This window comes from Anabrus simplex, chromosome 1 (genome assembly GCF_040414725.1).
Source record: "Anabrus simplex isolate iqAnaSimp1 chromosome 1, ASM4041472v1, whole genome shotgun sequence".
In the NCBI taxonomy this organism is placed as follows: domain Eukaryota; kingdom Metazoa; phylum Arthropoda; class Insecta; order Orthoptera; family Tettigoniidae; genus Anabrus; species Anabrus simplex.
The window spans coordinates 1658689998-1658703211 of NC_090265.1; positions in this window are offsets into that span (position 1 = coordinate 1658689998).

Genomic DNA, 13214 nt, shown 5'->3' on the forward strand with positions numbered 1-13214 from the left:
TCCAGAAATGATGTGGGTTCGATTCCCCATGAGAAATTCGAAGAATTTATAAACGAATGTTCCTCTTCTGTAGAGGTAAATGACTCAAAGGTTCACTTATCCTACATCAAAAATGAATCCCAGCTTAATTGCTGGCTACAAAGGAGACCGGACTTACGTTTAACCACTCTATTCTATTGTTACCACAGAGGGCTTTCACGGACTCTTCGGAAATGACTTTCATCGCTATCAATAATATATTTTATAGTTTTACGTCACTATTTCTGAGAAACCGTGCAAAAATTGTTTAAATACTGTCATTGAATGGGAAAGAAAAACAGGCGCGTTTGAAAGAATTGGATTTCCTATTTTTGGAAGTTTTATGAACACCGCTGATCGTCCTTTGTACAAATAAATACCGTATGGCTCTAGTCTGAGGCCTATTACTTTAATCCTATAAAGATAGTTAACATAAAATCAGTGTCCAAATCGCATGCGTATTAATGATCGAAGATGACGCTTTCTGAGATGCACAATACAGCTCATGGGAACAAAATCTCATATCCATTGCACTCGTTCAATAGCCGGAAACTCGTGCGGCTTAAAACTAGATCTAAAGTCTCCGGATTAAGATTATATCATCAGCAGTATCAGCATTACACAATTCACAGATCTCATCACATAGTTATAAGGGTGTTTAGCGGTTGTAGTAAGATGTAAAGGAGAGGGCATACAAGCTCTGGTAAGACCCGAACTAGAGTATGGTTCCAGTGTATGGGACCCTCACCAGGATTACCTGATTCAAGAACTGAAAAAAAAAACAAAGAAAAGCAGCTCGATTTGTTCTGGGTGATTTCCGACAAAAGAGTAGCGTTACAAAAATGTTGCAAAGTTTGGGCTGGGAAGAATTGAGAGAAAGAAGGAGAGCTGCTCGACAAAGTGGTATGTTCCGAGCTGTCAGCGGAGAGATGGCGTGGAATAACATTAGTAGATGAATAAGTTTGAGTGACGTTTAAAAAAGTAGGAAAGATCACAATATGAAGATAAAGTTGGAATTCAAGAGGACAAATTGGGGCAAATATTCATTTATAGGAAGGGGAGTTAGGGATTGGAATGTCTTACCAAGGGAGATGTTCAATAAATTTCCAATTTCTTTGAAATCATTTAAGAAAAGGCTAGGAAAACAACACATAGGGAATCTGCCACCTGGGCGACTGCCCTAAATGCAGATCAGTATTGATTGATTGATTGATTGATTGATTGATTGATTGATTGATTGATTGATTGATTGATTGATTGATTGATTGATTGATTGATTGACTACTTGCGCACGGGCTCGCAGTTTGCCAATGACACGATTGAAACCGAGATAAATAAATTGAAACTAAAATAAATCAAAATTAAAGTAACAAATGTACTAATTATAATACGTTTTACCGGTCGGCGAAAATTAAAACATCGACATTAAAATACGATTGTGTGAAGAACATTAGCCATAAACTACACACAAAAACAATTTTAAGTGACCAGGATTCGAATCTCGGCCACCTTGTTGAAAAGCAGTGAAAACTAATGAAACTTTTTGTAATATGTGTACATGGAAATGAAGAACACATGCCATAAAAAGCACTGGGCATGCACCTCACTTGAAATTCGTTGACCAATCAGGACAGCAGATGAACGTGGTGAGCATGCCGGCTTGTAAGCCGTTTCGCAGGTACCACATGACAATTTCTACCACTTGTAATATTTTGAAGCTCATCAGTGACCTCACTAAGCTGAATAACTCGTATACAATCCTCAGACTAGGACAATTCAAATGAAGAAACATTTCCACGTGTTCAATACATGTATTGAATTGGTGGAACTTTTTCTTCATTTGAATTGTAATTATCTTCAATACGGACCACTAGGAAAATTAAAACTTATGACTGAGACAAGTATTTACCCCTGCACGAACCAGGAACGAATTGGGATCTGTGGGTGGAAGGAAGGCAGAGACACTGTATTTACACCGCGGAATTGGCACCACACGAATAAGTGACGATGAGTTTATACAATCTTTATCATACAAGCTTGAGGATTGGCAATATAGAACATCTAGTCTACGGACCAAAGATCATTTATCCTTTCTAAGTTGTCTCTTCCACAATGGATTGCATGCTGCTAAGATTTAGGAAGGTTTTGGAAGCAGCCTGAGAAAGCTGCTTTTGGTAAACATATGATATCGTTCCTACCAGCTTTCTGCATAGTAACAATAATCTCATACCACCTACCTTTCATCGATTTTCCTCCATATTCTATTGATAGGTCATTGTGCGACGTTTTCCTGATTGCCTCACCGAGAATGTGTAAGGACATTACAGCTATGCAGATTGCTAAGACACTTAAACTGGAATCAGTATTTTTTGGGACCAAATTAATGACTAGCTTCAAGATGTATTCGAATCGCTCGAAGTCGTGTACGGATTGCGCAACCAACCACGACCGTTTTTTTCTGTAAGTTGAATAGCTTATTTCTTACATTGCCAATGCTGAAACATTCATGATAAAAATAAATTTATGCACATCTGTGGTGACAATTTTACTATAATATCTTCATAGCTGTTTGTATTGACAAAAAATAAGGCCATCTAATACAAATCAACAATTTTTTTATGTAAGTCTATGAGCATTTATAGTTGACCTTGCTACAGTATGAAGACAAGAGGTGTGACTCCGTAATATCCACCAAATAAGACTCACAATACCGCGTTCCTTGCTGTTAGGTGACAATTGATTCTTGTCTCGTCCTAAAGGTAAATTTCTTTTGAACGTCCACAATACTGAGTCATGCCTTCCTGGACAAGACACATGACGTAGAAGGAAACAAGATTGTATTCATGCAGTAAGACTCAAGTACATGTTAAGGCAAGACAATTGTTAAGCAGAGATCCAGGAGTAATGTCCTGCTCAGTATTCAAGATGCCATCGCTGGTTTTGGAACAAGGTGGTTTTCTAGCCCATGTACGTCATTTTATGAGTCAAGTGAGTTAAGTGGGACCATGTACGTCTCCCTCAAAGAGGATGGTATTCTTAATCACAGAGTTGGCTGCGTGGTAGGAGCCACGTAGCTGTAAGCTATGAATTCAGGAGACACTGAGTTTGGAGCCTACCATTACGAGCTCTAAATATAGTTTTCCAGAGTTCCCCATTTTCACGTTAGGAAAATTCTGTGGCCATACACTAATAAAGGCCACGATCGCATCCCACCAAGTCTTAAACTTTTCCAAACCTATAGTCAGTGAAAATCGATCTGCGCCAGTGTGTTGTTAAACCACCAAACCAAGAAACCAAATCCCATGGAGCAACAACCCCGAAGGGCCATCGCTTGGTAGCGACCGCTGCTCAGCCCGAAGGTCTGCAGATTACGAGGTGTCATCCCCTCGGCCGTTGTTCTTGGCTTTCTAGACCGGGGCCGCTATCTCACCATTAGATAGCTCCTCAATTGTAATCACGTAGGCTGAGTGGACCTCGAACCATCCCTCAGATCCAGATAAAAATCTCTGACCTGACCGGGAATCGAACACGTGCCCTCCGGGTGTTAAACCATCAGCAAATAAATACATAAATGTGGAATTCTCTCTGCAACCCATGTGTGACAACTGCTGCCAATCATTTGATCTCTAGCCGACAACCGTTAAAATTCACTACCGTAGTAAACACATTAACTGTTATGGTCCATGAAACTGAATATGAAACGACTAACTACTTACCACACCACAGTGAATGCAGGAAATGTTCCCCCATTAACCTAAAAGCATTACCTTAGCGTGAAGTAATACTATTTCTAGTGGCATGATTCTTTTTTGCATTGACAACAAATGCGACAGTATATTTTATTTAATACTGTGGCGTAAGTATCTACTTCCCGTACTCAATGGAGTATGGAAAATGACACTTTACAGTACTATAATTACTTTCCACGCTGTTAGAAACCGTCTCCGACTGGATGATCTCCGCTTTACAGTAATGTGAACACGGATATTCACAGAGAACATGATCTGTTTTTTTTTTTTTTTCAAGTGGCTTTACGTCGCACCGACACAGATAAGTCTTATGGCGACGATGGGATAGAAAAGGCCTAGCAGATGGAAGGAAGCGGCCGTGGCCTTAATTAAGATACTGCCCCAGCATTTGCCTGATGTGAAAATGGGAAACTACGGAAAACCATCTTCATGGCTGCCGACAGTGGGATTCGACTTCACAGCCGCGCGTCCTTAACCACACGGCCAACTCGCCCGGTAGATCATGAATGTAGAAACATCAACCGCAACCTTGTTGAATTATTTCTCCGCCTGATTGCAGCACCATGGTTCCGCACCAGATTACACAAAAAATGCCGTTTCTACATTCTCAACTCAAGTAATCTGCCGCCATCACAATATTAGCTAATGTATAGATTAATCCATTTCCAACAGATAAATATCGCATATATCATAACGTTCGTATTAACTTATTTAATCAAGGACCGTTGGATCTTAGTGGAATGTTCGCTGCTTTAAGTAACATTAATGTTGATGTTTTATTACAACATAACTCCATGTACTCACATCCTATAACCTTCATAGGAAGCCTCGAACAAAAACCAAGAAAACGGCAATGCATGGATCAAACATTTGCGATTTGCGTCGTGACGAATCAAAATTATTTATATTTAAATTGATTTAATGTAAAATAAGCACATTCACCATAGTATGAATTAAAATAGCCGGCCCCAAGGTGTAGGGGTAGCGTGCTTGCCTCTTACTAGGAGACCCCGTGCTCGATTCCCGGTCAAGTCGGGGATTTTTACCTGGAACTGCGGGCTAATTCGAGGTCCACTCAGCTTACATGATTACAATTGAGGAGCTATCTGACGTTGAGGTGGCGGCCCCGGTCAAGAAAGCCAGGAGAATTCGTCATGCTCACCACATGACACCTCATAATCTGCAGGCCACCGGGTTGAGTAGCGGTCATTTGATAGGCCAAGGCCTTTCGGGGCTGTTGCGTCATGTGTTTTTATGAAATAAAGTATTGTACACAACAACCACTGAAGTGACAAGTTTACTCGTTTCTCAGTTCCGCGGACGTAAACATCTCACTCATGATGTAAAGAAATCGTTTTCCGTGACTGTTGTATAAATAACTATTTCAGTCCCTTAAGAGTTACCTTGAAGAATCGTATTATTTTACGTTAGAAAATAGTGAAATTATTCTTTGAATCACTCGATGGCAAAGGAAATGGCTAGTAGTGGGAAGGAAGCGGTCTTGGCCTTAATTGAGGTACAGCCCCTAGCATTTGCCTAGTGTTAAAATGAGAAACCACGGAAAACCATCTTCAGGGCTGGCGAAAGTGTGGCTTGAACCCACTATCTCCCGAGTTCAAGCTCACAGTTGTGTGAGCCTGACCGCACAGTCAACTCGTTCTGTATATTATTATTCGATTCATTTGGTCAAACTACTGGTCTATTATTGGTTCCTTCTAGGGACCTCACCTTGAGTCGTGCAGGTCTCCCTGGGGATTTCAGAGTTTCAGAGAGTTCAGTGGCTTTCTCCAGACGTCCTACCTTCCGGCTCAGCCATGGTGGGTGACCAAGCCTCAGCTCGGCGCATACGTGCCCTATGGCTTCCTGCCGTGCGTGAACAAGCAAGCTGAGTAATGAATGTATAATTATCGCTAATTGGCACTTAAACAGTGGCTGATAACTTACCGTGCCTTATGGCTTGTGCAGGTGATGAGACTATCTTTAGAAAGGATCACAGAATAATCTCATTTTACTAAACATAGCTGCCCTGGAGATGTTCTTTACGAGCTTGTTAATTCCCATTGAAATACTTGATTGTCCTTTAAAACTGCAGATATCCATCCAAGAGTTCCGCACAACATTAGGCGTTTGATAGATTTACATCTACATTTAATTTCCTGGGTTCTGATTATTGACACCCCCACTCGTCTCTATCAGCAGGTCTAGTCCTTGTGGACATATCGTCCTTGTGCCTATAAAAAAACTGTGATAATATTTTAGCTTAGAACTCTGATCACGAAAGTTCTATCATCTAAGGGTCAGTACTTTATGAACTATATCAACGAATTTTTGTTGTAAATGAGACATGTGCTACGGGTCACTTTTTCTCCCGTCAACATTGTCACATAGAGGTAATTCGAGGCGCAAGGACGATATGCCCTACGGTCAATCGTTTACGATTTACAGACTTTCCAAATCTCTCTCTCTCTCTCTGTGTCCAATCCTTGTAATGTTTCTCTACGCGGTCGTGTGTGAAGTGAGAACCCGCTATCTCCCGAATGCACGCTCACAGCTGCGTGCGCCTTAAAACACGGTCAGCCGTTCAGTGATGTCCTATCGGATAGCATAATCTGATCTTACACATTCCACATTCTTGTGATTTTATACGTTCCTAGTGTAGTATTCCGTTGCAAAGTCTGGAATTTCTTTGTACATTTACTGAAACTTCTCATAGTTATTTTCATTCATAACTCAATGAAAGAAGGTTAAATCATCTGTAGTTACAGAGTACCACTGACATTCCCCAGTCGCTATTTCTTTATTCAACGACAGCTATGTACGTCTGTGATCGCTCATTCCTCATGGTGACGTGTTAACTTTAGAACATGCATGTTCTCTGACATGCTGTGAGAGTCGCTTGTATAGAGTGCGCAGTTAATGCCACTCAGAATGGCTGTATGATGAGGAGATATCACGCAGACTCCACCATGTTCAGCTTGAATTACTAGTGCAAACAGCTCTACTGCAATATAACTGGTTGAACAGAGAAATACGTTGAACACTGCGACTTTCAACTTCTTGTGCCATCTCATCTTAGAACGTTGGCAATCCTCGCAGCCATCCGGACTTCAGATTTTGTGACTAAATTACTGGTGGTACAGCTACAGCGTATTTTCAAGTTGTACAGCCAGGACGAACGTCTTCTAGCCAGTGTTTGTCTGATTTTCTGTTGTAGCAGATAATTCTCCCCTCGACTCAAGTGGTCCGGTGTTCGTCTAGTTTACTGTACTAGTTGATACTTCTCACATCGACTCAAGTGGTCCAGATATTTCAGTTTTATGGTCTTTGAATTATGATTCTCCTTTCCCTTTCTCATTCTTCAGGCAACGTCTTCATTGCTGAGCCGGATCATCCATCTCAAACGAAATATCCTTCTATACACGAAGTCCATAATTCAAACATTTCCAATCTCTTAACTGTGTTAACTTCAATGTCCATGTTTCCAGTGCTTACAGATATGTTGAAAACACATCATTGTTGTTTAATTCATCCGTCCATAGACTGGTTTGATACAGCTGTCCATGCCACCCTATCCTGTGCTAACCTTTTCATTTCTACTTAACTACTACATCCTATATCTGCTCAAATCTGCTTGTCATATTCGTACCTACACTACTGTTCTTACCACCTACACTCCCTCAATAACCCACTGTACAAGACCTGGGTGTCTTAGATGTGCCCTATCATTCTAGCTATTCTTCTGGTCAAATTTAGCAAAATCGATCTTCTCTCACCAATTTGATACAGTATCTCTTCATTCATGATTCTATCTACTCATCTCACCTTCAGCATTGTCCGACTCGTTGGCTGAATGGTCAGCGTACTGGCGTTCGGTTCATAGGGTCCCGGGTTCGATTCCCGGCCGGATCGGGGATTTTAACCTTCATTGGTTAATTCCAATGGCCCGGGGGCTGGGTGTTTGTGCTGTCCGCAACATCCCTGCAACTCACACACCACACATAACACTATCCTCCACCACAATAACACGCAGTTACCTAAACATGGCAGATGCCGCCCACCCTCATCGGAGGGTCTGCCTTACAAGGGCTGCACCCAGCCACACGAAATTATTATTATTACCTTCAGCATTCTTCTGTAACACCACATTACAATAGCTTCTATTCTCATTCTTTCTGAGCTAGTTATAGTCCATGTTCCACTTCCATACAATGCCACTCTCCAGAAGAAAGTCATCATAAATCTAATTCTTATATCAATGTTCGAGGTGAACACATTTCTTTTGTTAAGAAAGGCCTTCCTTCCTTCCTTCCTTGTATTAGTCTGCATTTTATGTCCTCCTTACTTCTGCCATCATTAGTTAATATACTTACAAGTAACAATAGTCATCTACTTCCTTTAAGACTTCATTCCCTAATCTAAAATCTCCTGCATCACATGATTTTGTTCGTCCGCACTACATTATTTTTGTTTTGGACTTATTTATTTTTACCCTGTATTCCTTTCCCAAGACTCTATCCATACCATTCAGCGATTTCTCTAATTCTTTTGCAGAGTCAGATAAAATAACAATATCATCGGTAAATCTCAGGGTTTTGATTTCCTTTCCTTGAACTTTGATACACTTTCCAAATTCCGCTTTGATTTCATTTATTGCCCGTTCTATGTAAACATTGAAATTGAGAGGTGACAAACTGCAGCCATTCCTCACTCCTTTCTGGATTTCTGCCTCTTCCTCAACGCTCTCGATTCTTATCACTGCAGACTGACGTTTGTATAAATGGTAGATAATTCTCCTTTCTCTGTATCTGATCCCAGTCACCTTCAGAATCTCAAACAGCTTGGTCCAATCAGCATTATCGAATGCCTTTTCTAGATATACGAACGCCATGGACGTTTTGTTGTCATTCTTAATTCGGTCCTCTAAGATCAGTCGTAAAGTCAGGATTGCTTCACGTGTTCCCAGATTTCTTCTGAAGCCAAATTGATCTTCTCCCAACTCAGTTTCAACTTGTATTTCCAGTTCTCTGTAAATAAAAGGCTACGTGTTCAAATTTAGCAGGTATGAGATACTAAACTTTTTTTTTTTTGCTACGGGCTTTATGTCGCACCGACACAGATAGGTCTTATGTCGACGATGGGATAGGAAAGGCCTAGGAGTTTGAAGAAAGCGGCCGTGGCCTTAATTAAGGTACAGCCCCAGCATTTGCCTGGTGTGAAAATGGGAAACCACGGAAAACCATCTTCAGGGCTGCCGACAGTGAGATTCGAACCCACGATCTCCTGGATGCAAACTCACAGCTGCGTGCCTCTACGCGCACAGCCAACTCGCCCGGTGATACTAAACTAATGGTGTGGTAGATTTCACGCTTGTCAGCACTGGCCTTCTAGGGAATAGTTATAACAACATTCTGCCTAAAATCATATAGCACTTCTCCTGTATCATACATCTTACAATCTAACGGAATAACCTCTTCATGCTAGTTTCTCCTAAGGCATTCAGTAATTCTGAGGCTATGTCATCAATTCCCGGTGCCTTAGTTCTACTTAGGTCTCTCAAAGTTCTGTCGAATTCGGACCTCAAAATTGGGTCTCCCATGTCATCAACATCAACAGCCTCTTCTTGTTCCACAACTTCTTTACCTTGATACAGCTGTTGGACATGTTTCCGCCATCCTTTTGACATGTCTTCTTTTCCTAGAAGTAGTTTTCATCTGAGCTTTTAATATTCATACACTTGCTTTACCTTTCTCCAAAGGTTTCCTTGATTTTCCTGTATGCAGCGTTTATCTTTCCTAGGACCATAAAACCTTCAACATCCTTGCACTTCTCTTGCAACCATTATTCCATAGCTGTCCTGCACTTTCTATCTACTTCATTCTCTATTCGGCTGTATTTTCTGCCCTCCTAATTTTTTGCATTCCTGTATTTTCATTGTTCGTCAATCAGGTCTAGTATTTCTTGAGTTATCCATTGTTTCTTAGGTGAACTTTCCTTTCTTCCTAACTTTTGTTCAGCAGCCTTACTGACCTCATTCTTCATGACTGTCCATTCTTCCTCTACTGCGTTTCCTTCATCCTTTTCATTTAGTACCTGTGTTACATGTTCCTTGAAACAATCCCTTACATTCACACTATTTTATTTCAACTTATCTAGATCCCATCTCCTTGCATTCCTCCCTTTCTTCAATTTCATCAATTTCAGATGGCATACTGGCCTTTGGCCACAGGGGTCCCGGGTTCGATTCCCGGCAGGGTCTGGAATTTTAATCATCATTGGTTAATTTCGCTGACACGGGGACTGGGTGTATGTGTCGTCTCCATCATCAGTTCACCCTCATCACGACGCGCAGATCGCCGACGAGCGTCAAATCAAGAACGACCTGCACCTTGGTGAGCCGAACATGTCCTCGGACACTCCCGGCATTAAAAGCCATACGCCATTTCATTTCCTGGGAAAGTCTTGCAATCCAAAACCTGGTTTCTAAATCTCTGCCTAATCATAATGAAGTCTATTTGATACCTTCCAGTGTCTCTAGGTGTCTTCCATGTATACAGCCGTCTTTTGTGGAGTTTGAACTAAGTGCTAGCCAGGACTAAATTGTGATCGGTGCAGAATTCAACCAGCTGGCTTCCTCTTTCATTCCTTTGTCCCAGTCTGAATTCTCCTACTATATTACCTTCTCTTCATTGGCCTACCACTGCATTCCAGTCTCCCATCACAATTAGATTCTCATCACCTTTTACAAATTGTATTAAATCTTCTATCTCTTCATGTATTATAGACATGATGCTATATAGGCTTTTGAGCTTATGCTGTGTCAAGAAAATAAGGACCGAGCTCGGTAACTGCAGTCGCTTAAGTGCGGCCAGTAACCAGTATTCGGGAGATAGTAGGTTCGAACCCCACTCTCGGCAGCCCTGAAAATGGTTTTCCGTGGTTTCCCATTTTCACACCAGGCAAATGCTGGGGTTGTACCTTAATTAAGGCCACGGCCGCTTCATTCCCACTCCTAGCCCTTCCCTGTCCCATTGTTGCCATAAGACCTACCTGTGTCGGTGCGACGTAAAGCAACTAGCAAAAAAAAAAAAAAAAAAAAAGGTGAAATTCTTTACGTTTCGCAGGGAACTGTGCCCTGCGTCCTCAGAAGAAATCTCGACTGTCCACCAGAAAGGATTCCTAAACAACGACTCCTTAAAATTTAGACGTTATAATAGAAGTGGAAATGGAAATGCTACGTTCATTCGCCACCGGATGTCTCCAAGGACGTGGTACAACTCTAGTGTTCGAAGCGGAAGCTGACCGAACCATCAGACTAAGCGGTCCACATTATATGTGTACGTAACATATGACATGACAGGTGTATGATATAGGCACAAACCTGGAATGAAACATCTGGCGCCGAGTAACGTACGAATTTGAAAAACACCGAGACGAAATAATAACAATAGTGAAAGGACAGGGAAGGGAACTAACTACGTAAATTCTTAATGGCTGGCAACCAGGTATTACTTAATTGATAGCCGGTGTCCCTGTTAAAATTGTCAGGATTTCTACGTATTTCCACAGCTTCACCTGTAGTGTCTTAGATAAAAAATAATGAAATGTGTGATATGATTTCAATTTATGGTGAGGTAAGATGTAATAGAGCAAGGACGGGACGAATGTGTTGAGAACGTTTTCACGACCGAAGACACCCATGTGATCGGGCTTTTGTTGCTGTTCTTCAGAGCCTTCCATACCGGGGTTGATGATCGACGCTTCTTGCCCTTTAAATAAATAAATAAATAAATAAATAAATAAATAAATAAATAAATAAATAAATAAATAAATAAATCAATCAATCAATCAATCAATCAATCAAGCAAGCAAGCAAGCAAGCAAGCAATCAATGAATGAATGAATTAATGAATGAATGAATGAATGAATGAATGAATGAATGAATCAATCAATCAATCAATCAATCAATCAATCAATCAATCTATCTATCTATCTATCTATCTATCAGGGGTTTTAAAAAAGAGAATAGCGGTGCTCGTCTTGCAAAGTCCCTACGTAAATAAAATGCCGTTGTCATACTTAAACTACGCAATAATTTCCTCTCACTGACCTTGCCTCGCTCCAACTCCCTTAGTTACCGCATACTTATTTTGCCACTGCAGCCTGAAGAGTTACTGAAAACCTAATCTTTTTGTTTTTAAATATTTGTAAAGATAGCTGGCAATTTCTTCGCATAGGTTGCTTAGGGTAGTATCTTCTATCACTTATTAGACAAACTAGGTACGTTATCTTAGTTACACTTTGTGGAAGATATTGCAGTAAAATAGAATTTGTATTCAGTTTACATTATCCAGCTAACCATTATTGGTTAACAGGAAGACAAGGAAAACTGTCCATAACATTACCGAGGCCAAGTAAACATAGACCGTCTGTCTGTCTGTCTGTCTGTCTGTCTGTCTGTCTGTCTGTCTGTCTGTCTGTCTGTCTGTCTGTCTGTCTGTCTGTCTGTCTGTCTGTCTGTCTGTCTGTCTGTCTGTCTGTCTGTCTGTCTGTCTGTCTGTCTGTATCACAGTTACACTGTCATCAAAGTTCGAACTAGTAAGTGCATCGAGCTATTGAAATGGAACAAGGACAACGTTAACAAAAGTGGTTGCACAGCTCTATTTGTTCTCTTTTCAAGGAGCGCTGTTAGGAATATGTATGAGTTTACAGATATGCAGAGTGGGTTTCATTGCAAGTCATAGTATTACCGGTATTTATTTGCTTTGTCCTTCTCTGATCTGTATTAGAGAACAATACCCTCGTTTGTCTGAAGTCAGCTGACCTCTCAGCGGGGCAGTAACTGTTCGCTACCCTACCCTGCCCCGCCTGGTAGCCATGACAGAATTACGGAATGTGGATGGCTTACATTTGGTATTTAGGGGGAAGGGTCGTGTGTAACTAACAATGGCGCAAATTCTAGGAATTTCTATGACATCATACGATCAAACTTCGTTTCAGATACAGCATTCCACTCATTCCTCAAGATAATAATTGCATCACATGATAAAACCTACCTTATCACTACCCCATTTACCTGAGCTTGTAACGACAGCCTCAACCTCCGTAATCAATCAATTATTCGCATTTAGGGCTGTCGCCCTGATGGGTATTCGCATTGAATTTGTTTAACTAGCACTTTGTATCATATCTTCAAAGAACTTCGAAATTTATCGAACATTTCCCTTGATAAATGATTCCAATTCTTTATTCCCCGTCCTATAAATGAATATTTGTCTCAGCTTGTGTCTTTAATTCCACCTTTATTTTCATATTGTGATCTTTCCTTCTTTTAAAATTTCTACACAAGCTTATTCGTGTAATAACATCATTCCATGCCATCTTTGAACCAACAGCTCGGAATATACCGCTTAGTCGAGCAGCTCGTCTCCTTACACCCAAGTATTAGGA